At 36.6% G+C, this 27,891-nt stretch overlaps 1 protein-coding gene across 7 annotated transcripts in view; it reads left to right on the top strand.

Moving 5' to 3' along the window:
* LUZP2 (leucine zipper protein 2) overlaps positions 1 to 27,891 on the top strand; it is a 345,602-nt gene that overhangs the window by 253,112 nt on the left and 64,599 nt on the right. The window lies entirely within an intron of this gene.

Raw genomic sequence — 27,891 nt, 5'->3', positions numbered from 1 at the left:
CCTTTCATAGCTACTGTTGCCCTTCTTTCAAATATTGCATTTACAGTCTATTTATTTTGGCATATTTGTAATTCAGCAATCTCAGACTCTCCCATGACTGTAAAAAATTCCCCATTTAGTCCTGGTGTTTCAGCACATTCAACTACTGTCATTCAACTTTGCAATTCAGAGATAGGAACAGACAACCGCAGCATTGTAACTGAATGCAGAAGCTATGCTGTAGCATATGAGGAGAGGACAATGTACAGAAAGGTAATTTTCAGGCTGCTCAAGGTTTTGTAAAAACAGTTGGCAACAAAAATTGCCCCTGGTGTGGAGGGGAAAAAGTGCTGTATACAGTACATAGCGATTGTGTCTAAACATTCCTCTTTGAGTTCTCTCAGTGATTCCTACAACACTTGAAAAAATATGTAAGACTTCCAGCTGATATACATTTATGTGTAATTTTCGTGAGATAAGCAAGTTAGGAATTCCTCCCAAAATTTAATAAATGCTATCATTACTGATAGTATGTATGGAGAGTTAGTGAAACGTTATTAAGCTTTGTCACATGGATGTTATAGTTGCTTCACATTGTACTTAAGTATAACTATGTATTTAAAAAAAAAAAAAGCTCTAATGTAAATCATTTTATTACATGTGATTAGAGATGATATGATGGTATAGTTTCTTATGATCTGTGGGGAAGCTGTTTCACTCTATCTCTGTGTATACCTGCATTAAAGTATGTTAATCTCTTTACACATTCTACTTAAAACAATTCCATGTTTTTATTAAGTTGGTATAGCGTTTTATATCAGGCAATAGATTTCTTTGCTGTTTAGGCTGCAGCAGAACTTTGAAAAACATGAATTACATGAAAGACACATAGTAATACAGGCAATACAAAATAAACCAGGAGTAGAAAATGGATCTGGCTGTAGCTCCCAGTAATGTGTTCTGTCTGCTTAGAAGCATAGTTTTAAATAACTACCTTGTAAACAATATGTTTTTTCTATTCATGTATAAATTGTGCTTATAGCTTTAGTGTCAAGTAAATCATCCTAAAACAGAATTTTCTTCAATCTCTCTGTGCTTAGCTGCACTAATAAAAGGCAAAGTCATGGCAGTTTAAAGTCCCACCTGATCTATCGGGGATTTCATGCCCTGCGGGGTGAATTCAATTGAATTGCATTGAATTATGGTGGAAAAAAAATGAACTCCCTTAGTGAAGCAGAAACGAAATTTTAAGGCTTTGAAACTGCATCCTGACACTATCCTATAAAGGAAGACATGGTAATTCTTTGCTCTTTGTAGTCAGTATATAAAATTAACTGTGAGTTTTCTAAGTATAAAACTCTGTCCCCATGTAGAAAAAATGTTGGGTAAAGTCCTGCTCTCTCTTTGGATATTGCACTGGTTCTACAATTCAGAAGAAAACATCAATAAGTATCAGAGGCAGTGGCACTGTCAAAGAAAAGTTAAATAAACAACAAGAGTATTGTTGCAGTTTCCAATAGCATAGTCCACTAAAGACCTTTAAATTCAATATTGCTTCTTGCCTTATTGCAACTTCATTTGAATTAATATATATCTATATATATAATGAAATGACATTTAAAATTATTTCTGTATGATTTGTCCTGAAAATGATGATGAAAAGCTGGAAATGCAGTTTAATCAAGTGAGGATGGTTCTTAGGAAAGTATTTGAGATCATAAAGTAAACAAATCCTGCTGCATCCAGATTCTTAGTGAGATATACTTGTAGTGACATGATAGCAACTGCAGCTACAGTGAATGTTAGAATAAGCCTTTGTTTTTAAAAGTCTGTTTTCCTGACCATGTATACCCAAGAGAGTAGGATGACCTTTTCAGGTTCTGCTGAAGGATAATCAGAAAATCAATTAAAGTATTTTAATGGATAAGCCTGAACCTCTCTCTGTCCTAGGAACTGCCAAATTTTTGTTGTCTTGATTCATTCTTTAAATCTGGATTCATTGTTCTAAGGCATCTAATTCACAGCCAGAAGCTACAAGAAAGTGCAGTAGACATTAAAGTATGAATGTTTAGGTAAAATGCATCCTTAATGGACGAGAAGATTAAAAATGAAATGTGTACCTATTAGGCATCTATTTTCATCCTGTGCTTAACCACAGCGTCTTGGCTGTCTGCTTCAATTTTGTGCAATATCATTTGTATGTTGACTTTTCAATTAGTGTTGAAAGTCATAGCAGTGTTCTTTTGTGATCTTTCTGAAGTCATTCTGATATCTTGACTCATCAAGTGTTTTCCAAGCACTCCCTATTAAATTCTTATTTCTGTCATCCTCCTTCATTAAGTCCAAAATTGCAAAATGTCTGAATTCTTTATTTTGTCATACTTGTCTGGTCTCAAGACTGTGTAACACCTTTTTATCCCAATTTAGGCAGTTGTCATTTGTAGCGAAGCATCATTTCCAATCTGTGCTTCCAATACCAATTTCCTATGAAAGGAAACGAAAATTAGAGCTCCTGGGTACTGATGCTACGTAATGTGAGCTTCTATAAAAATGTTGAAGATCAGATTGCTTGGGCCTTTGGCACTGGGGAGATGCTAGAGTTGTCTGATACTCTATTTTGTCTTATTTCTATGTCAGTATGGCCAGTATATTTGAAGCTAAGGGTAAAGAGTAGTAAGTCCTAGTAGTTTCTTCACTTCACGTTATTTCAAAAAGGCAGCAAAACATGGAGTATTAGAGAGCATCTTGATTAATGAAGTTTAAAAGAGCTGTATTCTGTCCTTTGCACACACAGCTCTCAATGAAGGCAACAGGGGCAGCATTGAAACATAATTAAAATCTTTGGTCCTTGTACTTGAGAAGAGAATTTTATGAATCCCAGTGTTATCCAAATTAGTGTTTTCTAGCGCTGCAGATCTCGAGGGCAAGGTGGCTCAAAGCCAAGCTCCAGAGAATGTTAAGCATGGTTGAAATTTTATAATCAATGTAAAACTTCCCCTGAAGCTAGTGTAAATTTTGCCAAACAGGAAAAGTTCTGTTCTAATTTATTCATGTTATGCAGACAAGTGGAAAAGCTGATTGTTGGTACCAAGGTGTTAAAATTACCTAGTGGGAAGACCACTTTAAAGAGAGTAACAAAGGTATATGTGGTTAAAAATATATATATAAAGGGATACTTTAAAATCTCGAGTAGACAACATTGATTTTTATCCTTAGATGAAATAATAAAAGAGCCTTTAATGATTAAATTTCTAGAGTCCATGAAGAGAAGGTGAGGTGTTGATTTCATCATCACAAATAATGCTTTCAAATATCAATGGTTGTCACTTCAGATTAAGAAAAAGGGATGAGCCCTGAGAAGCTCTGTTATCCTAATTTAGTATCAGACTATTCTTTGCCGCTGAAAACACTACACAGTAGCATAAGAATTTTAAGAGGTATATATGGCAAAAAAAAAAAAAAAGCATGTTTTATTTATTTAAAATGTTGCTTGAGAAAGTTATGTTGCACTTGGAACGCAACAATGCTGTTGTGGGCTGACAGTTCTCTCAATGTTATAAGTATATTTCAATGAAAGTCAATAAGAAATTAGAGAAAAAGGACAGGAGAAGCCCCAGCTGATCATGTTATGGTACACTATACAAAAATTCCATTGTTTTCAAGAGAGAAGGTGTAGTGTTTGCATTTTCTTTATGGTCATACTGTTGAATATAAATGAGGTTATTTGCTGAGTTCAGCAGGAGCAGAAAGTGATTTGGAAAATAATTTCTGTTCTTTGTTCTTCAGAGGTTTAAATTAAACTGGACTGCTGTGGTTTTTGTAGTTTTTAATCTTAATCAAGATGAGGTATAGCTTGAAAAGTTTAACTTTATACTGTGAGGTATTTTTAGACTGAGGTTTGTTAGCCTGTGCCTTTTAAAAAGATTATAATTCTCTCCTTAGGCTCATTAATTTGATCAAACTATGTGCAATAGTTGGACTGATAATTCTCATTCATATATAGATATTTATGGAAGATGAAATGATAAAAATAACAAAATACTTAGCTGTAATTTATGATAGAACTATTCTAGAATAAAACTTCTAATGAAATTCCTGACTTGTCAGTCATGTTGTCACGTGAGTTGAAGCATCTATCAGGCTTTTCAGTGAATGCGAAGCCCTACCAGGTGTTTGACTGTAATTTAACTCCACCATGTCATTCTTAAAGTGGTAGAATCATAGGAAATTATTTTTTCCTGACAGTAAAATGAATTGGTTCTCAGCTACTTCGCATTTCATTTCATCCTGAAACCCTGGGATATTTCCAAATGCAGGCATTTTTGTCTGTGTAAAAATAAACTAATTAACTAAAAAACGCAGTGTTTTGAGGAGGGCTGTTTAAAGTTTATTTAGCTCATGCTTATGTATCCACTTTCCTAATGAATATCTCGGCCATGCTGTGGAATTGCTAGCATTACAAATGTGGAAGTGTTGATGGTTCAGTGCAGTGGGAACAGAATGCTTTACAGTCTGACTGGCCTCCTCCTATACAATCACTCCAGTAATTCAATGTGTATTATGTTAGTGATGAGAAACAGTTCACCTTCAGTGTCCAGTCAACCTTCTACTGAGTCTCAAAAGTAGAAATTGTGCTATTCTGGGCCAAAATTGGTAATTTTCTGGTATCCAGAGCATTTTAAACCACTTTGTTCTGGAATCTTTTCTCCCACACTACTCCCTTTGGAATGCTGTTCCACAGTATTTGAGGCTGCAGATGCTATCAGAGAAGGAAATATTAAATAGATCACTTGATTTGTCTGTAATTTAAACCATAATAACTTGAGTGACTTGCATGGATTTTATTGAGTTGTCATTTAAGTATTGATATTAAGAAAGTTTGTTTATAGCTATATTGTAATTTTTAAAAATTGTTATTAGACTGCTCAAAGTGGCTTTGCCATAGCTGTTGTAATAATTATGCTCACTTATCAAGTTTGCCTATAGAAATCTTCCCACGCACTTTCAGTTCTGCAGAAATCGATTCTGTGATTTTCATAATTGAAAATATTTAAAACAACAGCCAATAATACTTGAACTATTCACATTTTTAATTATCTAGGGTCTTGTAAACAATTTAAAACATGCAAAATTTAATAGATGTGGAAATGTTTCTTGGGCAATATGATAAGAGTTTAAACAAGCAGATGCTGCTAAAAGTATTCTGTAAGATGCTATCTTCTCTAATCTCAATTTGTGTTTGTGAATAAGGATGTCTGAGTAGTATTTTGTTTTTATCAGACAGATACCTGAACTCAGGTAGAGCCTACACAGATTAAAACAAACAACAACAACAATTTAAATAATAATAAATAAAAAAAAGGGGAACACCCCTGTCAGATTGCTATGGTTCATCAGCAACCTGTGCTGCCCTTTTTTAATGTTTTGTGTTTACCTTTTCACATGTAGAGTAGTTGCTCTGTGTAAGACTGTAGGTGTACTTCTGTAAATTTAAACCCAGGTGTTCACTTCCTGATTATGTGCACATGTATTTGTGAGTATATTTAAATTAAAATCCTTGTTTGCATATAGGTTCAAATACATATTTGTGTATCTATGAGAATATACTGTGACCTTCAGTTGCTTAAAGGCATCAAAAGGTTTACAATTGATACACTTGAAATTGTATTGGCTAAGTTTGCCCAGGAAACTTTCCTCTTTCTGGTATTGATTTGCTCATCTTCTTGTACCAAAACTTCAAATCTTTCCATGTCACTTTTAAATTATTCTGTTTGGCATATTTTTTGGTCCTTATGTAAGATTCATTTCAGTGGAGTTTTGCTCATTTACTCCAGGAGATAAATTAATCTCAAATTTCAAGTAGTTAAGGTTCATTCTGAGCTAGAAAATTCACATTTTAAAAATTAGACTCAGCAATTGTCTCAAGTGTTAATATATGGAAATGCATCCATTTAGTATTTCTTAAATTGCTATCAGCCTGTCATCTTTATTTTTTACAATGTCTGGTTGGTACTCTGCAAGTAGTAGTACCTTTTAAACATGAAAGACATTTATGCCAGGGTCAATCTTGAGAATCAAGTTATTGGGCTGGAGTTCTGCTTGCATGGTACACTTACACTTGAGAGGAGGAGCGTGGAATGTGCTGTGTGATGGTATGCCTATATCCTTCAGCTGTATGACTTTGGGTGCCAAGCTACTAGCAGGTACAACAAGGAGTTTGGGGAATTTTACCTATATAGAAAAATGCCCAGAAAACAATACCAAGCCAAAAACTTGAACGGTCTTCATAAGAAATAAGTACCAGTTGACTTTGTTCGGTCTTGGTAAACATTCTTTTTGTTTGGTTTGCTTTGTTATAAAGCCATATTTTGTAACAAGCAAGGTGGTAGAAGAAACTGTGATGAAAGCAGGCCTGTTTTGATGTTGGGGTGAATGCAGGTGGTAGGACGATCTTAAGTTGATTTCTAATTTGTTTGTTTCTGAAAATAGACTGCTTTTTAATTACAAATGTAAAAGGACAGCAAAACATATTTGATATTAGACAAAGTAGAAGAGTTGTGTGAAGCAGGATTACCAAGAAGCCTGTGATGATGCCTCACTTGATGGCTATCTGTTGGCTTCAGCTTGGTTTAAATGATTGTGTGAGAGTAGATGGACTGTCAATCAGGCTGTTTGCTCGTACTCAGAAATATCACTTCGGTAATTACATAGCCCAGATGGATCAGATTTTTGAGGTAACTGCCTTGTATTGTCTGTACAAAGTCAAATGCTTGTTGTGCTGAAGTTTGATTTTTTTTTTTTTTCCCCTGCTGTGTTTTGGTGGTTTTACCCAACTGGGTGGCACTGCTCTCTCACTCCCCCTCCTCAAGAGGAAAAGGGGGAGAAAATACGATGGAAAGGGCTCAAGGGTTGAGGTAAGGACAGGGAGATCATTCAACAGTTGTCATCATGGGAAAAACAGATTCAGAGCAAGGAGATTAATAAAATTTATTGCCTATTACTAACAAGGTAGAGCAGTAAGAAACAAAAATGAACAAAAGATATCTTCCTTCCATCTACCCTCTTCTACATCCTTCCCCTGAGTCGCACAGGGGAATGGGGGCTGCCATCAGTCCATAATGCTTTGTATCTGCTGTTCCTTTCATGGTCGTTCTCTGCCCTTGCTCAAGCCTGAGATCCCTCCCATGGGAGGCCGTCCTTCCTGAACTGATCCTGTGTGGGCTTCCCACAGGCAGCAGCTCTTCAAGCACTGCTCCAATGTGGGTCCGTGCCATGGGATCCACCCATCCCCCAGGAGCAAACTGCTCCAGCACGGGTCCCCCACGGGCGGCAGCTCCCCCCAGACTCCCTGCTCCTGCGTGGGCTCCTCTCCACGGGCTGCAGCTCCGGCCCGGGGCCTGCTCCTGCGGGGGCTCTCCACGGGCTGCAGCCTCCTCCAGGCCACATCCCCCTGCTCCACCGGGGGCTCCTCCACGGGCTGCAGCGTGGAGATCTGCTCCATGTGGGACCCGTGGGCTGCAGGGGGACAGCCTGCTCCACCAGGGGCCTCTCCACAGGCTGCAGGGGAGCTTCTGCTCCAGAGTCTAGAGCACCTCCTGCCCTCCTTCTGTGCTGACCTTGGGGTCTGGCAGGGCTGGTTCTCACTCCTCACTCTCCCAGCTGCTGTTGCACAGCAAGTTTTTTTTCCTTTTCTTAAATCTGCTCTCACAGAGGCACAAATAACATGGCTTATTGGCTCAGCTCTGGGCAGCAGCGGGTCCCTTTAGAGCCAGCTGAAACAGACCCTTACATAGCATGGGGCAGCTTCTGGCCTGTTCTCTCACAGAGGCCACCCATGCAGCCCCCTGCTACCAAAACCTTGCCATGTAAACCCAATACATGTATAGAGCCAGGAAAGCAGATACGTTTGACTGCACTTTTTTCCTGGTAGTATTATTTGTGCTTGCTGTGCATTTGTGCATTGCAACCAGAAGATTTAATTTATTTATGTTGGCCAATGGTAAGCTCAGAGTATTTAAACTGTAGATTTTCTGCTGCTGACCTTTGAGTCTTAGGAGAAAAAGAAGTGAAGATCTGCAACCTGAGAGTTAGTTAGTCTCTCCTCCTTCATCTGCCCAAAATGGGCCTAATGAGATCAAGGAAATTGTAACACCTAGGAATGGAATTCATATCTTGTACCTGTTCACTGGATGTTTTTTGTGTATTTTTAGTGTTGATATATTTGTAACCAATACTTCCTTGCTATAGTGATGTCTGTCTGTCATGTTGAAACAGGATGGACCTTCACTAAGGTGCCTAATGGGGTAGCATTTATTATTATAAAATATATTTTTAAACTCACTTTTAATTTAATTTAATAAAATCTGGCATGCATATTCGATGTGAAGAGCACATTATTTTTAGCAGAAATGTAAGTAAAATGATTTAGGAAAGAACCAGTCAAATCTGGAACTGCCAAGGCGGTTATAAGTAGCTATTGAAAGCTTTTTGTGCGCTGCTTCTGCATAGTCCCCCTACCTGTTAAGTATGCCTCTTTGGTATACTCTACAGAATCTGATTTTCTAAAATTTTTTTTTTTTTTTTTTAAGATTCATGCTACTCCTTTAAGCCTAATTTTGTGAATGCACAAGAATTAGCTCACTCAATTGGCTCATTTGATTATAGTTAATTGCATCCTTTCTGTGTTAGGGGGTGACTATTTTTCTTTAGTTGCACAAGGAAAAATAAAATTTCTTGAGCTTCCTGCCAAAAGCAAAAGCACCTCTAGCTTGATACTCAAAATATGCAGAGTTGAACAAAAAGCTTTATTATTGCGTTCCACCAAAATGTTTGCTTAGGTAGAAAATAAATTTTAAATCTTTTTGTCTTGATGCATATTCCCAGTGACTGTTGCCAACTCTTGTTTTTGTCATTCGGGGAAAAAAAAGCAAGTCATTTACACTTGAAAGAAGCAAGTGTGTATGTGCAGTTTGTAGTATTTGCACTGCATTGCTTCCTGCTACTTAAATTCTCTGCACAGATCATACACTGTGTGAGAAACAATCAGTTCAGTAGCACTTGGTGTGCTAAAGATTTCACGGTTACTGTGTTATAAAATAATACTCAATTTTTATGGTGGTTTAAGCTCAATGAATGATGTAGAAATTACTCAGTAATTTGAAGTTAATTATTTATAATTATTAAGTGTCCCACATTTTTCTCCTTTGGCAAATGTTTGATTTCCCTTTAGTCATTCTGACCTTTTTAATCATTAGAAATGGACCTGCAAGCGTTAGGAGAAAGGAAATTAAAATTTAACTTTGCCCTATCCTTTGGTTTTGTTTTCTGTTATTGTTACTGATGCTTTTTATATTTTAACTTTTTAAGTTTGATTTTATATAACTTTGTATAGCTGAAGTGATATTTGGTTTCATTTAATTAAGGTTGACTTTGAAATAGTGTTCTACATTTTCCATATTTTAAGACTTATTTCCAAAGGTGAGCAGGGGAGTCAGACACAATACTCAATTCTGTAGTGTGAAGTACTGTTTGTCTTTGCAAGTTGATATGCAGGACTATATATTTATGGAGAAAACTCAAGATCCATGAGTGTTAAATGTAAATGCTTAGCTTACATTGCCCTTTCTATTTATTTAATTTTTATTCATAAATCTCAGGAAATGGGCTTTGTGTTGTTACAAATACTTGCTACAAACACTGATTTCAAACAAGTGATTTCAATGATCCGCTAATCCAATCTGCATCTATATAACTATTGTGTGTTCAAGCCTTGGCAGAGATGATTTGTCCATCTCATAGTCCCTACAGAAGTTTATGAAGGATTTGGACAGTTAGATTCAGCTGACTCTGCTGAGCTTTGTGTCAGGCTTTCTCAGGTACATAAGTGTTTTCTAATTCTCTAATCTGATAAAGCCATAGTATCAGCGTTACCTCTGAGATGGATCTCTGGATGCTTTTGCTGCAGCTTGGATGGTGATGGCTCAGTCAGCTGTTCCTCTTCACTTGGCCCTAACCAGGCTACTGATCGTTCTGTGCCTTATTTTCCCCTTTCTTTACTTCCAAATACATTATTTCTCTGGTTAATCAATTATGCCAAAGAACAGTCAACAGGGTCACTTCTTCTTAAGCAGAGTAAAATGAGCTATTATCAATTAAATAGAATAATTACATTAAATATTTTAAATACAACAGACGTACATAACATACATATAAATATAATTATAAAAGAGAATAGGACCACGTACCTGCCTGGCTTGGCAGATCTAAAGTCTGCATCACAATTATACTGTCATTTTTAGAACTCCAACATGTGATAGCCAACTTACTTAAGTTAAACAATATTTGTGACCAAAGAAAACTTAGTCTAAATTTTATTGTCAATTTTTAGGATTTATAATGGTGGACAGTATATAAAGGTGAATATTCCTTTTGTTTTGGGGAATGTAATAGCATTTTTGATAACGTGGAACACAAAATGGAAAGAGAATGGCATTTTATTTAAACCAGGAGACAGGGTACACAGATGGCATAATAAACAGTGCTTTCATTCAAGCAGTACCTTTTTCTGTTCAGTTGATAAAGTTATGAGGATAATCAGGTATGAGTTTTACTGTGTTGTTGGACTCCACGGGTAAGTAATTGTTGAACTAGTTTTGTAATAGCTGTCATAAATAAGCCTATAAAATATACTATATACAACAAAGGTTAATTTATAGCAACAAACCAGAGTGATAGTGCAAAACATAGAGCTGTAACCTGAATGGCACAATTCAAGAGGGACAGAACAAATGTGACTTCTCACCTGGTCTGAAAAGGTTTATACTTGGTCAATTCCAAAAGACCAGTGCTTTCTGTACCAGTAACAAAGGACCTCAGAATATCTAGCACTATGACTGCAGACGATGTCTATGCCAATATATGTCAGACGAAAAAGGGTGCTGTAGCAGGCGTGCTCCTGCAGCAACAGATACCTACTAAAAATGAACTGTGTTTATCATTGTTTCGATGTAATGCAGAACAAGAAGCAAAGGTTGTAACAGTGGAGTTTTTCATATGCCTGTCTTTATATAACACTTATCTTCTCTTCATCTACACTGATTGACTGTGTGCATTTGGCTGTCAGAAAGAAACAAAATATTTCTTCCAGGAAAATGATAGTAAGCATAATCAGTTTTGAAGATGACTAGCGGTGGCTTTCCTTTTGTCTAACCAGCCAACTGTAAAAAGGATTTCCACCTTATCAGACTCAAGAGGAGATTATAAGACAATCAGGCAGACACTAGCTTGAGCAGTCACAGAAAACACAGGCAGGGTATGTTTTGGTGGTAGCCTATAGTTCACTGTGGTGGAACAAAACCATCTGAACTACACCTCATTGGAAAAACTTTGTAACAAGCTACTGATAAAGCCAGAATTCACAGTAACAATGGGCATGACAGGATTTCATCCAGCCAAGATCTCAAACCAGGAGAGTAAACATATATTCATTCCCTTGAAGTTATGAACAGTTCTTAGTTAAAGTGCAATTAGCAGTTTCCACAGTGACCCTTCTAAAAAGATGAAACTTACCTGTCTGCTTTATCCACTGAAATGACCAAATGTAAATGACTGAGAGTAGACTGATGTAAATTTTTTTAATTCTTATTTCTATTGTATGTGGCTCCATCCATCTGTTCCTTCCCACACCAGCTACTGTTGGCTTTGACAGAATCTCCATTTACCATTAAGTATTGAGCTCAAATTTTTAGCAGAAAAAATGTGCTGCAGCTGTTAATAGGCTGTGAAGCATGCTATTAGGAAGGGACTGGTAAAAATGGTGAAATTACTTTGGCCCATACTAGAGCCAGCATGAGAATTAGATCGGGGATATTCTAGATTGTGCTTTCTATGATTTTGAGGCAGCTGGCTCTCAAACCAAATTATATTTCCATTTTTAACCTCTGACCCTGAAATAACCACAGCATCTAGACAAGCACCAGCTAAGCAGAAAGGAGTTTTTAAAAACTTTAGAAAGCTTTTACATTTCTGCCTTCCTTTTTTGCTTGATCTACTGCAGTTTTAATGCAGTTGATTCATTCTCACCACCACCAGCACCCAATTTTCCCTTTTTGAGAAATATATTATTTTAATTCATTGCTTGTGAAGCCTTGCAAACTTTGCACATTTATTTTTACAGGCCCTAAACTCTGTATAAATAATGAGTCCTGATCCTGCTAGATTACTTTGTAGGCGAACACAATATTTTATTTATTCCCACGAATAATTATTCCCAGAGACTGTGGTTTTCAACTACTTGATCAAACTCTTTTCTGTTCACATCTCAAAAATCTGTGCTTGGATTTTTTTTTTTTTTTTTGGATAGAACATAGGGCTAAAATGATGGTTCATATTCATGTGTCTACTCCCAACCATTTCCCTCAGCCATGGTCTCAGTTTAGGCTTTTTGAAAGTCATCTTAATCCTACTTTGACCTCTAGACCATACATAGAGATAGTGTTTCTCTTTCAAAAACTATATATGTACCTTAATAAAGTAAAGGATTTCTCTTGATGCCAGCTTTGATTATAGTATTTTTCTCATCACTGTATTATTTTCATTGGTTCTCTGAAATGGGGATGAAAAACAGCTAAAAGGCCTTCGCAGCCTCCTTTACGTGAAACAAGGGTCCAGAATACTTTACAAAATAAACTGGTGTTTAGATTTCTGCATAAATTGTTAGCAGATCAACCAAGAACTACTTATACTGAAAAGGAGGATGTAATAAGAATGAAAACACAGACAAAGGCACCCTCTTGTTTTTCCATGCTTGAGGAAATACTGGCTGTTATTATTTCAAAACGTAGTCATGCTTGCCAGAAATTGGAGTCTATCAGTCTATGAATTTAGATCCCGAACGTGTGGGAATTTGAAACTATACAGCTTTACTGTGGATATGTTACTTGGGTTGTGAGAAATAATTATGGTTGCAGGACACGCAGATGTTGAGCAGGAAGTTCATTAAAAGATTGCTCTTATGAAAACCTGTCTGGGTTCAGAAATACTGAAATATATTTTGCAGATAAAATCATACCACTGTTAAACAAATACTATGCGTAGCCAACTGTAGCTTTAAGAAGCATTCATAAGAACTACACATTGTATGACCTAGAGTCAGATCTCTGAGATATTTCTGAGAAGTATATGAGTATGAAAGTTATTAAATTTACTGGGGAGATATGTTGCTTAGATTACCTTCCTGTGACTGACAGACCAATATTTTATTTGATATCATCGGAATGGGTAAATTACATTTTTACATCCTTTCTTTCTCAGGACAAATATTAATCTGAAATCTGCTCACTGTCAAGTGTGTTCTCTTGTCCAAAGCTATGAACATTCAGTTTCAACTAAAATAAAAATGAAAAAAAATAATAAAATCTAACAGGTGTTGAGATATAAAGCAGAACTGAATTAATAAATAATCAGAAATTAATCCTACACGTTTTTTTTTGGCTACTCTGAAGAGTAGGCGTCCTACATGTTTGCATATTTTGTAAAAAAATTAAAAGAATCTTATAGATGGATTAAAATTCCTACATTTTTCCTCTAACAGCTCTAAAGTAGCAAAAATTCAGGAATTAGAGCATCCCTTTGAAAAGATTGTTATTTGGTTGTTGGATCTGTAGTCAGCAAGAATGGAACCAAGACTTAGATGTTCTGCAATCTAGATGAGGAGGCAACACAACATCTCTTATTTCCTCATCCTAAGGGAGGTGTGAGCTGCTGAGCTTCTGAATACTGACTAGACCAAGACCTACCCAGAAGCATGGTGTTAGTCGTGTGAGATTTTAACACTCTGTATTGAAGAGCTAGGGAGCAAAGAGAGAGAACAGATGAAAAAGCATTTATGTATTTCGAGTATTTGCCGGTGTGGTTAGAGCTTCTTGTGTGTGACCTGCTTGCAACTTGGATTTTATGCAATGATGGTAAACATAAACATGAATAAGACTCATTGTCTGGCACTCACATAGAATTGAATTGGTGTAATTCAGTTAGCTAATGTTGTGGTTTAACCCGGTCGGCAGCTAAACACCACAAAGCTGTTCGCTCACCCTTCCCCCTTCCTCTCTGGGATGGGGGAGAGAAACGGGAAAGTGAAGCCTGTGGGTTGAGATAAAGACATTTTATTAAGACAGGAAAATAATAATAATAATAATGACAATAGTACTACTAATAATAATGTGTACAAAACAAGTGATGCATAACGCAATTGCTCACCACTCACTGACTGATGTCCAGCCTATCCCCGAGCAGCCGGCCCCCCACCCCGGCCAGCCACCCCTATATATTGTTTAGCATGATGTCAGATGGTATGGAATACCCCTTTGGCCAGTTTGGGTCAGCTGTCCTGGGTCTGTCCCCTCCCAGCTCCTGCTGCACCCCCAGCCTGCTTGCTGGCAGGAGAGAGCAAGAAGCTGAAAAGTCCTTGGCCTGGTGTAAGCACTGCTCTGCAACAATTAAAACATCAGCATGTTATCAGCGCTCTTCTCATCCTAATCCAAAACACAGCACCCTACCAGCTACTAGGAGGAAAATTAACTCTGTCCTAACTGAAACCAGGACAGCTAATTTCAGTTAAGCTACCACAGTTCACAGCAGCCGACTATTTTAATACATATTCAAGAAAATGTTGTAGTCTCTTGCACCGTTTTTGTGCTTACTGTTTTTCTTGACTCTTACTAGCTTATTTCCATGTTCATGTCACTCTAAAATCTGCACCTAATATGCACACAGCTGACATGGCTGGCCTTTTGCTTTTCATGTAAGCTTTTTCTCTCCTTCTGGGAGCAGTAAACAACACTGGACAGTTCTATGTTTATTGTGTCTCTGTCTTGGGAGAGGAGGAAGTATTCACGTGTTCCTTCTGTGTGTTAATGCATGGATGTTTTTAATGTATTATAGGGACAAATAATGTGCATTTGTCACTTATTTTGCTTTATGTTTCATGGTATTTTGATGAGAGAGCAGGCTCCTTTAGGCTTTTGAAGCTTTGGATATTGGGGGAACACTACAAAAACGTTCTCTGTTATTATAGCTGCATTTGCCAACTCCCAGCATTAAAATCTCAGGCTGAGTCATAAATTTTATACAGCTGCATGAAATTTTTAGTGTTTAGTAATTCAAGTAATTCATAGGAGCGATGAACTGGTGTGTGATGTTCTTAAATCGCCATAGAAACTAATTACTCCCCCACCTTATTTTTATTTTGTATTATGCATAGCTTTGTTATCACATACCTTGGTGGTGCGTACATGATGTGGTTAGCCAGCACTGCTATCTGGTGTCTGGGGGTGGGGGGTGTGAGCTCATGGCTGACACGACACATACTATGATTCTATACTGATGCATTCCTGGAAGGACCATACCTGGCAGAGTTTCTTCTGCTTTTCCTGGTGTTAGTAGATGAAGGTAGATTTCTCTTCATTGTTTTATTTTGGGATGTGCAATGTTTTAGTCCTGACAACATGAGGTTTTTAAAGCACTCATGGTAGTTCTCCAGATGTATAATCCCTCTTAATTTTTTCTTCTCCTTTAACATGTAGTATTTTCCCATCTTAGCTCTGAAATGGGAAGGAAACCGGAGGAAGTGCACCTAGGCATTAATTCTGATGCAATTCTATACAGCAGTTACCAAGCCCAGCAAAACATTTTGCATCATGATAATCTCAAGCAGGAGTAAAACGTAAACATTCCTTATGTACATTCATAGTCCTCTGAATATCTCAGTCTTGTTGAAGTTGAGGTGAAAGAAGCAAGGAAGAGGTATCTTTGCTGTTGTGCAGATTTTGGGGTCTAATTCTAGCATGAAAGTTCCAATGAAGAGTTAATTGAATTAATATAAAAATAATTGTTATTAAGCCTATATTCTATATGTTAGTATAGTTAATATGCCTATATTCTATCCAGGAAAATAATAAACATCATAAATCTAGGAAATGTGAAATCTCTGTTTCTCATAAAGCATGTTTCCAGTCCTAAAAATACTTACTAATATATATAGGTGGCACTTCCTTAAGTCGCAGGAAACACAGCCAAACATAATCTGTGAATATCATTTACCAAACAATAGAGTTGAATACATTTTTAAGTGATAGTTTATTGAGAATTGATAGTGATTTTTCTGCAAAGATTACAGTAAGGAAAAGCAGACTTAAAAATTCTGTCTGCAAACCCATTCTCCTCTGCTTAAACAAAGAGCAATCTCTAAGCTGGAAGGTAAGAGCATAGCACCTTTTTAATTCCTGTGTTGTTAAACAAAGTAAGCATTTTGTGCTAAACATTTTAAACTGCAATGCTCTTCATGGGCAGATGTAAAAAGCTGCATTTCCTTTCAAGTTTATCCAGGAGATATCTGAAATACTTTGCTAATAATGCTTTCGAAGTCAGGCCTCGAAAGCAACATCTTTTCATTGCAAGCTGATTTAGAAGGAATAATTCTTGTTCTGCATTGCGGGTGCCAGCAGTGGTCAGGAGGTGACATGCATGTTCTGAGCTCTTTGATGAGGTTTGGTAGAAGTTCTGGTATCAAGCTGTCCGAAACTTTTGTTGCAGAGCTGAGATGGAGCTAAATGTGAAGTTCATCAAAAATAATAGAATATTTTTGACATTGAAATACAGTAAGTGTCCCCAGTACTTTCTGAGGCAAAATAAGTTTTGCAATTTGCACATAAGTGCAGCTATTAAGAGAACATTTTCGATAATAGATGACATTTGAAATGTGTGTGAAAGCAGGCTGCCAGGAGATAACCATAAAGAATATCAGTCTGGTTACAGTGGAAGAGATGTCTTTTGAATACTGCCTTACTTTACAGTGTATATAAAAGGTATTGCAAAATACTAATAATACATTTTTTTCTGAAAAAGGGAATCATGTTTTTCTTTTGTAAGGCACAGTTGTCTGTGAAATTTTGAAGGTATGTCTTTTCAAATGTTGTCTTTTTTAATGCAATTCAGAAATGCATTGGTCTGAGTGACTTCACGGTTACACAACACAACCTCTATCATTTAATCACATATTGTCTGAGGTAGCTGGTCAACAAATTCCCTTTGACCTTAGTTAAACATCAATACTGAATCAAGCCATCAATATGAAAAAATGTAAGAGTTTATCTACAAAGAGAAATATGTTTTGTGGTAATAATTTCCAAGAACATTGGGTTGTCATTCACCGTGAGTCAGATCAGCTACTTCTAAAAATGGCTGTTGTCCTAAGAAAATGTTTATTTTAAAATATAAAGTTGTTAGCATTTTAGGACATGACCCCAAATCCTGCTGAAACCCTACCTTGACTTGGAGATATTCACTCAAATCCATATTTATGGCAGCACTAGTGGAAAGGTGATATTCCTGTCAGAAGTAACAGATGACCATCAGATCATTAGCAGATGACCAGGCAGATGTTTGTTTCAAGTGTTCTTAGAGGAATGATGTCTAAGTCCTAATGTTGACTTAATAGGTTTTCTTATGAGTACTAAAAAACGTCATTTAACATTTTCTCTTTCTTGCTGCTGTCATGATTTTTTTTTAAACTTTCTAAGGTCAGAATTATGTTGAAATATTTATTGTTGTTTTCTGAAAATATTTAGTTTATACTTATATGTTCTTTGCTCCTAGAAACCGACAAAGTTGAAGATGTAGACAGATCCCTTTTTTATTCTTTCCCTAAAAACCTTTAGTAGCCCAGTATGAAGTATCTGTATCCTATGTTGCTGTATTGAGCTAAATAAAGGGAAAATACTTTTCAATAGTCAGAAAAAGTAGTTCAATTTAAGTTACAATATACTTATTTCCCCCTCCCTTGCCAAGAGGAGGGATCTTTGCATAAAAAAGTGTAATTTCACATGATGATTCTAAGGAATAATATTAATGGCTTACAAAGTGTCAGTCACATCCTCTGAATTAGTTCCTGCTCCTGACTTCTTTGCATTTCGCTGAATGAATTTTAGGAAATAATTAGAGATTAATGAAGATATGACTAGTTTTCTGTGCCAGTGGAGTAAGAATACCCCTAAGAATACTCGTCTATGCAAACTCTTCTGTGCCTATGTTTGCATTAAGTGAACTGTTTACTGATGTTCTCCACACTGCCTATAGCCAGCAGTCACCCTGCTAATGCAACCTGGCCATTTCAAGGCTGAGAGATCTCATGATATCAGCCTGAAGCACAGGTAGTGCTTTTGTTGCTTCCTGCATTTGGTGAGGCTGGTGGTGTGGTTACACCTCTGATGCATTGAAGATATATGGATGTGGTTTATGTTTTTGCTATAGATAACTAACTATGGCAAATTGCTACCATGAGTTTCACAGCAAGGGATAAGGGAATGTGAATTCTGCTCTATCTCATCTGAAACAGGTGGAGCCACCATTGCTTTGCCTCCTGAAGTGAACTATGCCCCTACAGAAAGTATCACCTTTCAGCCTTGTAGTACTAGCGATAGTGCCCACATGGAATGTCTGAATTCAAAATAGTATTTTAGAAAATCCTGTAAAATCCCAACATGAGAATTATTATACTTGTAGAAATCACTGTAAGCGGGGATAGACCATATCAGGACAGAGGCAAGAAGGTATTCTCTGTTATCTATTATGTAGGCATTTATCCCCAAGTATGTTGAGTGAGCACAGCATGGTGGAAATAGTGTTTATTGTGTGGATCAATCCAGTAGAACTGCCATAGGGATATCTGTTTCCTGGTTGAAAGATGTTGTAGTAAGTTTTCCAAAACAACAGATGTATGCTTTAGATGTTTTTAGATTCCACTTGCAGAACTGCTACATTTAAAAATTAAATACATTGGCTAAAAAGCTCTGTAACAACAAATACTCAGTGCACTGCTACTGAGAGAATTCCTGAGAGAGCCTATTAATATTAAAGCAAACCTGAGTGATACGACTCTGCAGAGAGCAGCACAAACGTATTCCTTAGTCATTTTCTGCCCTTCTCCTTTCAGAACTATGTCATTTATGTTTTAAGACAGATGTTGACAATTCTGGGATGCAAATGTAAAAGGATTTAAAATGTGCTTAATGTAGCATTTCATCCCCTGCTGCAGGTATAGCAGGAAAAGGGAAGTTGTAGAGCTGAGTGTAACCAGTATGACCCTTCACATTTCTAATGACAAAAGAGCTTGTTTCTTTCAAAGACAGAAATGTATTTACTTTCTTTGTGCATTTGGTCGCGTTCAGAATTTTCTTTTCATTTCTTTTCTTCTGACCTTAGTAGAGTTGTCAACTTTTATTTGTATTTTTCTTTTTTTAGCCTAACCTCTAGCTTGTAGCAGGAGTAGCTTCTTTCACCATTTTGTTCTCAAATGCCAAACATGAAAAGAAGAAGCTTCAGGGTACCATCTACCTAACTAGGTGCTCTGCTTTACTCAGTCCACACACTGTCCCTGGGGCACTCAGCTACCTCTACCAAAGGGAAAGATCAAAGAATTGTCAGGTTTCTTCTCTAGATAATCCTGCATGGCATAGGCAATTATGTCTCATTTCAGTTAGAAATTCTGTTGTAGGGGATTCTATATTTAATATGCTGCTATATTTTTAATTAGAACATCTGAAATAGAAAGAATTAGAAATGGCATTTGCTTTCCCGTAACAAAGTTCACTTGAATGGCTGGAAAGGTGTAATTGGAAAATTACCTCAGTCCATATTTTTCTGTATCATTTTCTCATCACGAGCTGTCTTTACTCAGAGATAACAAAAATAAATGACCCCAATCCCTTGAAATGCAAAACCAGAAATCACCTTGAAGAAAAATACTTGGCCCAGTACACTGATTCATTGCTGGAACAGAAAAATTCATTCTCCGAGTGATTAGAGATTGAGAGCTTTTTTTTTTCATTTAACTATTTAAAACATGATCATAAAAGACCGCATGTACCAATGTTTGATATTTCATCATAACCTTATAAATAATAGCAGTCATTCAGGAACCTCATTTTCTCTAAAAACAGGTGAGAGTTGTGTTTTTTTTTTTTTCTGTGAAAGTGCGCATTTGCAATCTGTCTGAATATTAATATTTAGGTGTGTTTTAGTGAGTCTAAAAAGTCATAAAATTTCACTTCTTTTAGGTGAAAAGAAAAGCTTTGGAATACAGAAGGGTGAAACAAGTTTTTAGGTATTAGAGAAATAGTACTGTACCATAAACTTCCTTTTACAGTTGAGATCTGTTACCAGACTTATTTATTTGTTTATGTTCTGTATGTGAAGGTGAGAGCGGAGAAAGATTGAGATGCTTACAGGACATATTGAAGACTAAACCCTACCTGACAAACAGCAGGAACAAGTACAGCTCCCTAATGAATGTGCTCCATTAGTGAATCATTGCATTCCAGGCTAGCATCATTCTCTGAGTGATTTTAATTTTAAGGATTGAACAGGAAATAAGTTTCACCTTAGATGATAGCTGTAGAGAGCAAAATCTGTTGTCACTTGTAGACATGCGCTTTAAAATACAGGCTAAAAAAAAAAAATGAAAAAACAAATCCCACATCTTTAAATGTAGAACAAAAAGTAGTTTACATATATTCCTAAAATTAGTATCGTTGATCAGAATTTTTATAGATTTTCAGCTATTTGTTTACCTGAAGAAGAGTTAGTCCCAGAGACTGCTGGATAACTGTTCTTTGCAGCTGAGTAATTGGGTCATGAATTTCACTTGAATTAGATTTTAGCTTTGTGAACTTCAGAGCATGAGCATATGTAGTAATTTATTAATGACTGAGACCTAAAGTGACTTAATTCCTTAGATAACATTGTGCATTTTTAGTATAAAAGACTGTTATGGAAAATCAGCATCTTAACTCATTCTTTAATAGTGTTAGTTTTAAAACACAGGATCAGTAATCATGGTTTGAATTTTAATGATTAGTCAGTGAATAGGAAGAGAGGACATCTTAAATAAAACTGCCTTAAACACTTCATCTTGGGCAGGGGAGAAGAGTCTCGTGCTAGTCCAATACTCCTGTGCTTAGCTATGTTCTGAATCAAGCCTGATGCTATGTATCAGTGAATAACTGGGGTTTGGTCTGCAACTAGTTATCTAGGCAATTCAATAGTGCAAATACTAGTAGTAATAATAATGATGGCAACTGAATCTTCCTATGAGGTCATTAAGTGATCATTTCCACTTCAAGTGATAAATGATACACTCTTTAGAGACACAAAAACCACTTACAAGATTAATCTTTGTAGGAATAATCTTTTATGGAGAAACCAGAACTTGGATTTTCTGTGGAAACATTAGAATGTCAAATATATTAAAAGATTCTGAGAAAACAGCACGTATATGGGAAGGCCATCAGGGATGAGTTACTTTATAATTGTGTAACAATATTGTTACGCAATAGATGAAATGCATTTTTTAGCCTACAGCAAAGCTTCTAACGACTCTAAGCTCTCATTTCCCATTGAGTGGTGGGCAGGCTCACATGTACACACTGCACTGTTGCATAGTTGTGATGGAATCAAATCTCAACAAGTGCTACAATTATTTTCTGACTGTTGAAAGTTTTTTTACATAATCAGGTGAAAATGTGACTGAAAAATTACTGTATATAATGGATCCAATCCAAGATGTTGCCATCTGTTAGCTTATTAATATAAATGCATACCCATATATTTACCTTCAGTTGTGTAGGTTTAGTGAAAGAGATATAAAAAAAGACAAAATTCCAGATTATTCTAAATGTATAATTTTTAAAATTCTTCTATATCTGTATCATTCTATATATAATTTTTTCTATATCTGCTTCAGTATCTGTTCCTTATTCTGATTCATTTAACATTGTGCTATCATTGTTACAATAAGTGTTTTATGATGCTGCAAAACTGTGATTGTAGCCATGGCTGAGATGTCTTCAGAGGATTATGCTACTTCATTAATGCAAAACAAACATAAATACATTGATGGAGATACTTGGAGGTGATTCACAGCAACAGTAGAAACTACCCACAACAAAACTGACATAAGGAAGGACTGGAGTAGCAGCAGTGCATATAGAAGCTGTTGCCTAAATTTATCAGTGTTCTTGTCTTGTCAATGTCAGATAGCTGATCAAGTACAGATAGGAGGTAGTGAGATTGCATTTTGGTTTTACAGAGTGGGATTATATAGGACAAAACTGCAGGAAATGGAGTGTCTCAGGTGTGAGGAATTGCTTATTACTTATCCTTAGAGGGGATATTTTTGTGTAAGTTAGGCTGTCGCTACATGTAATTGTCATATGAGCACAAAGATGAATGGAAGCAAACAAAATGGTATTTTTCTCAGGAAGAAGCTTCATGTGTCTGGGTATGTTTGCTGACTCTGTGCTTCCTTTTCTCTGTGTGCTTCCCTGGAGTGCAATTTATTCCAGATTAATGTTTGAAAGAAGCTCTGGACACAGCACTTTTCAAATATGCGAGGAAAGTCTTTGCTCATTTCACCAGAAGACTTGGTGTTGGTGTCTGTGATTCTCCTATATGCCTGGGGATTTGTGGAAATAGTGCACTTCTATGTAGCCGTACTTGCATCTTGTGCTGCCCAACGCAAAACTCTTGCTAAAAGCTCACATAGGCAATTTTCATGCATTGTATATCAAGTCCTTCAGTTGAGCAGGGCTACCTGAAATTCTGGAGGAAAAAAATAGCAGCCTCTAGCGTTGGAGAGGGTAGATACACAGAGCGAAAGAAAAGTATACAGTATGTTTGGGGAAGCTTGCTCTTATGTGCCTTTATTTTGAGCATAACCCCATTATTTTACACAGCAAAATAAAAAAAAGTAAATAAACAAATAAATTAGAAGATTAAAAGCCAAGATACACCTAAGCTTATAAGGAGCAGCATGACTTGTATGTGGGGATTACCTAGTCTGTCTGTCAGCTTTTGGATGCACTTGCTTTATACAGACTGCATGGACAGATATGTCCGAGGACATTTGTGGGCACTAAGAGGCTGTAGCCTGGCCATGGTCAAAGTGGGCTTTTCCAGGAATTCAGCGCTAGATGGACAGTGGTGGCTTCTTCTGAGTTTAGATCAAGACAGATCTGGAAAACATGCTGTTCATATCTGCCTGGTCTTAAAATGCACTGACGGGGAAGAGCTCTTTGGCTGTTTGGCACACTGGCCACTGAGAAACTGAGGGAGAGAGCGACCCAAACACCCTCGAGAATATTAAGGCAAACATCTCCTGAGGGGTGAAAAAAAAAGTCACCATATCTTCCCTGCCCATAAAGAAAATGTAGAATTGCAGTTTGCAAGGTCTTACCTGAAAACCCTCACACAGTAGAGTGCAGGAAACTCAATCTATCTGTCTTAGAAAGATGAATGGCTGAGTCAGCCCTGATGGGATCAAAGCTCTTACACGGTTTCATGCTATACAAAACATATTTTCATCATCCTGAGATATAAAGGTAATGTCCAAAGCAGAATGGGTACTGGTATATTGTGGCACCAAATAAATCCAAGTATTTGATTTTGGGCCATTGGTGTCTTCTGATTTTACTTCCTAAGGGCTCAGTGAGCGGCTTTTGTTTAACAGGAAATGTAAAAGAGTTTTCATTTTGGCAATTGGCCCTGACATTCTCGCTGAGTAAAGTCCAAGGATTTTTGTTGTTTTGGTGTATTTTGGTTTGCTTTTTGTTGGTTTTGTTGTTGTTGTTGTTTTTATAGCATGTCCATAAGACAGAAATGTTGCAATGATGAGTGGGAGCACAGTATGGTTTGACTTGTGCTATTCAATAAGGGGAGGCAGAGCCAAATTTATCTTGTATGCAGCATAAAACTGCTGTCAGACCTCAGATAAAATGTTTGAAGTGAAGTTGATTGCTGGAAATAATTTTCTGAGAGTGTGATTTTCTTTGAACGTAGTCTGTGTCCTCATGCTTTGAAAAACTAGCAGGTGAAGTAAACTGGCCTTGTACTGATGATGTCTATGTTGTATAGTTTTGTTCATCCACAGTTGAGATGAACAGGTTTGTTCATCCTTGCTATTTCAAAGAGGTAATATAGATGTTAGCAATTGTGAAACATCAGCATCAGAATATTAAACCACTCATCTATGTGGCTAGAGGTCAACATAACCTGATTTCAAGAACAGACTCTAAAAATTTGTGTATTTTCCATAGGTGGTGTAATTTTACCCTTCTGTAAATTGAGTACAGTTTATATCAGATAAATGTTAATCTCCATAACCTCATACACAATATGGTAATAAACCCATTGAAACAGGACCTAGAGGTAGTTTTTCACAATTAACAATACGTCTCAACTTTTGCTTCATGGATTGTTTTTTGTATATATTGAAAGAGGAGAGGATATGAAAAATACAATATATATCTATATAATGATTTTAATAATATAAGTTGGCAGAAAAGAAAAGAACTAAAACTGCAGCTGTTCACATGCTTCTGTTGAGCTTTTAAGTGCTTGGTTTGTGCTTTTCTTTTTACGTCTCAAGTCTTATAATAGAAAGATGGGAATTAAAAATAAGAAAAAAAAATGTACTGAAAAACCCTAACATGCCTTTGACCTGTTATAGATTGATATTGTAGGGTGGAGGTGATGAGGAGAGGGAAGGAGACCTGAATGTTATTGACATACAAGGTGGTAAAATTCTCTAACAACATGGAAAGAAATAGCCATTGACATGATAGTTTCTTCATTTCCTAAGGCTTCTTGGACATGGAATATCTTGCTGATTTTCTTCTCTCACTCTCTCTTCTTTGGAGAGGTGTTGTGTTGGTAGGGGTTACTTTGGTCTACTGCAGACACTTTATTCAGGAGAATAAATGACAGAAATGAAGGAGTTATTTTCAGAAGTTTGGAATAAAGAGATATCAGTTAGTGATGGGACTTGGTAGATCAGGTTGGCGGTTGGACTTGATGGTGTTGAATGTCTTTTTCAACCTAGATGGTTCTGTGACTTTGATTCTATACGCCCCTCTAGCCAGAGCACAAGATTATTTTTTCCTGAAGCTTCCAAAGGCATGCTGGCAAAACAGCTGTCACTACAGCTTCTTATATCTGCCTTCACATCAGTCTCCTTGTGGGGAGGTGTTGAGGCAACCTAAAATAGAGATTTAGTTTCAATATTCGTATAAAGAAGTCAGTTCTCGTTAAGCTTGATCTCATGTTTTGAAAATAAGATCAGAATCCAAACAAAATACATTAAAATATGTTATGTCACTATTGGAGGAAATGAAAAAACATGCACTGAGACTGAAAAAATTACCCTAGAATAAGGCAGAAAGCTTAGGTTCTATATGGAAGTTCTGCAAAGAAAATGTTAAGAAATCTGATAAACTGTTCTTGAGAGCTCTCATGTTTCTGAAGGATGCTGGTACACAGTTCTCACGTGGTTCTGCTCGTTTTTGAGTGCACATACGTTCAGCTGTGTGGGAAGGGACAATGGGAGTCCTGTGCACGTGGCAACCACTGGCAGCAGGTTTCTGCGCCTGAATTTAGGGATGCACTGAAACTATTGGTGCAAAATTAGTAAATGAAAGATTAAATACTACAGTAACTTGGTTTAATGATGATATGCAAATGTTTCAGCTAACAGTTTGTGCTATACACTTTTCAAGATGTTCAAATACATTAAGCTACCTATTTAGTTTGAGTATAATGGTATTCTTTCTGTAAATCTGAAAGCCTATGTCTAATTAAAATCATTCCTGTATGTCATTTTAAGAGAAGATATTAAGGACACGTTTACAGACAATTAATTCTTGAAATATATTGGTTTTTAGACTGGAAACATCTAAGACCTTTTCCTTTAAAGTACTTCAAAACAAATAAGATATTTGAAACAAACTGTAAAATTATAAACTTTGTTGTTGTTGTACTTTGAAGGATATGTAGTTGAAAAATAAGAGCCATCATCTTGAATCATTATCTGACACTTAAGAGTGAGAAGTTCTGTCCTGAACTGCTAAGCATTTATAACCCAATAATCTGATTGATTGATTTAATTTTCAATAAACCCATTCTAGCAAACTTACAGAACAAGTACCTGAGAAGATGCTTCATTTCGTGTTATTTAAGTCAGAATCCTGATCAAATCAGGCTCCGTTATACTACACATGTTTTTAGTGGTATACTTCACATTCTGCTGTAGAAAATAATAATATCCAGAATGTAATCCTGTATTTAACAGTGACATGTAATTTGCTAAGTACCAAAAAATCTCTCCAACTTGAAGCAGGAGGTTGTCAGTTGCCTCTGACAAGCACCTACTTATTATGCTCTTGATAACTATAACCTTTAAATGCTTGCTCTCATTTCTAAAAATATTAACAAGTGCAGATTAAATCACACGTGTTTTGCCTCCATGCTGGTAACCCCAATTTCTGTTCTCTTGCTTTAGGCTAGATTTTGAGACAGGATTGGTAAATCCTCTTAGGCCTAGGTAAAACTCCAAAATGATGTCCATCCAACTTAAAATATTTTCATAAAGTTTTGATTTTGACTACATTTTCCTAACCATATTCTTCTGTTAGACTACTTTAGCATGACACATTAAAATTGTGGCAGTCATCTACTACAGCATATGTCCTTTTGGGGTGGTAGGCATTCGGTTCTTCACGTCTTGAGTTACTGCAAGGCCTCCACAAAACAGTGTATGTGGAAGTTAATTTTGAACTGTTATTGTATTGATAGAAGTATTTCTTACAGTAGCTCTCACTTGGCAAAAGGAAGAAAAATGAGTAAAAATGTAAAGATGACAACTCACTCTCACTTTGGTTCTTAAGTAACAGAATCTGCTACCTTAAACCGACCATTGTCAGACTGTAGGGAATCTGGAGGGTAATGAACCTAGTTAGTCAAGACAAAATGATGATTTAACTTCCTGGGTTAATTAAGTGCAATTTCCTAACGAGGCACTGCCTTTGGCATATCTGGTTGGCCATCAACCTGAGAGGTGATGCTGATCTTTTTATGAAAAAACAGTCACATCTAATGTGATCACAGTACAACAAAGCTCTTTAGACATACCCCTGGTGAGTAATAGATTTGCTGGGCGTGCTGCATCTCTTTGTTGGGATTTTTTTTGTTTGTTTGTTTTGTTTACCTTTGATCCCCTTGTAACTGCTACCTAGCTCCCTTTGTGCAGTCTCGTTCTGTTTCTGCAGTGGTTAGCGCAATAAAGCGCTCATCTGTGACTGGAGCCACCACATCATTTTCAAAGAATAAAACGTAATCAACCATGAGACTTGAGAACAACATGTGTTCTCTTTCCTTTCACATCCAGCCCTTTGTAAATCACATTTTGTGTGAGGCAGAATCTGTGTTGTCTCATTCGAAGTAATATCCCAGTTGCTTTTTTTTTTTTGCATTAGAGAATGGTGTCAGCTTGAAATGATTTATTGTTTCTGCAGCAATATGTATAAGTGCAGAGTAGACAGCAACAGTGAAATGCGTGAAACAAGATGTCATATCTTCTCATTATTTTGGAATTGTGCAAAGGATGTTTCAATCGTTAGTTTCTTTACCTTGGATTTAAATAGAAACTTATTTCAAGAAAAACTCCAAGCTACTAATTCTGGAAACAAAATGTCCAGTGTTTCAGTGGAATACTAAACTAAATTTCAATTGATATCCTGAATTAAATTATCATTTTTTTTTCTAATGCCAGCATATTCTTCTGCAAAATATTCATGAAAGGTACTGCTGTACAATAATAAATATACATTTCTGAAATGTGGTGGGCTGGATTTCTTTATGTATGTTTGCAGTTTGTTGGCGCAGGAGAAGTTATGTTTTGTGTGTTTCTCTCTTTTTTTTTTTTGTATGTTAGCACTTGAAGAGCTACCTATCAAATATTTAAGCTTCTGAACTGTTTTTATAGGTGTTTACACTGCAGAGAAATCTTACACTTGACTGTCAATTATA

This window comes from Anser brachyrhynchus (assembly GCF_964034855.1).
Source record: "Anser brachyrhynchus genome assembly, chromosome: 5".
NCBI classification, from domain to species: Eukaryota; Metazoa; Chordata; class Aves; order Anseriformes; family Anatidae; genus Anser; species Anser brachyrhynchus.
The sequence above is the reverse complement of the archived record's forward strand: the minus strand, read 5'-3'. Positions and strand labels throughout refer to the sequence as shown.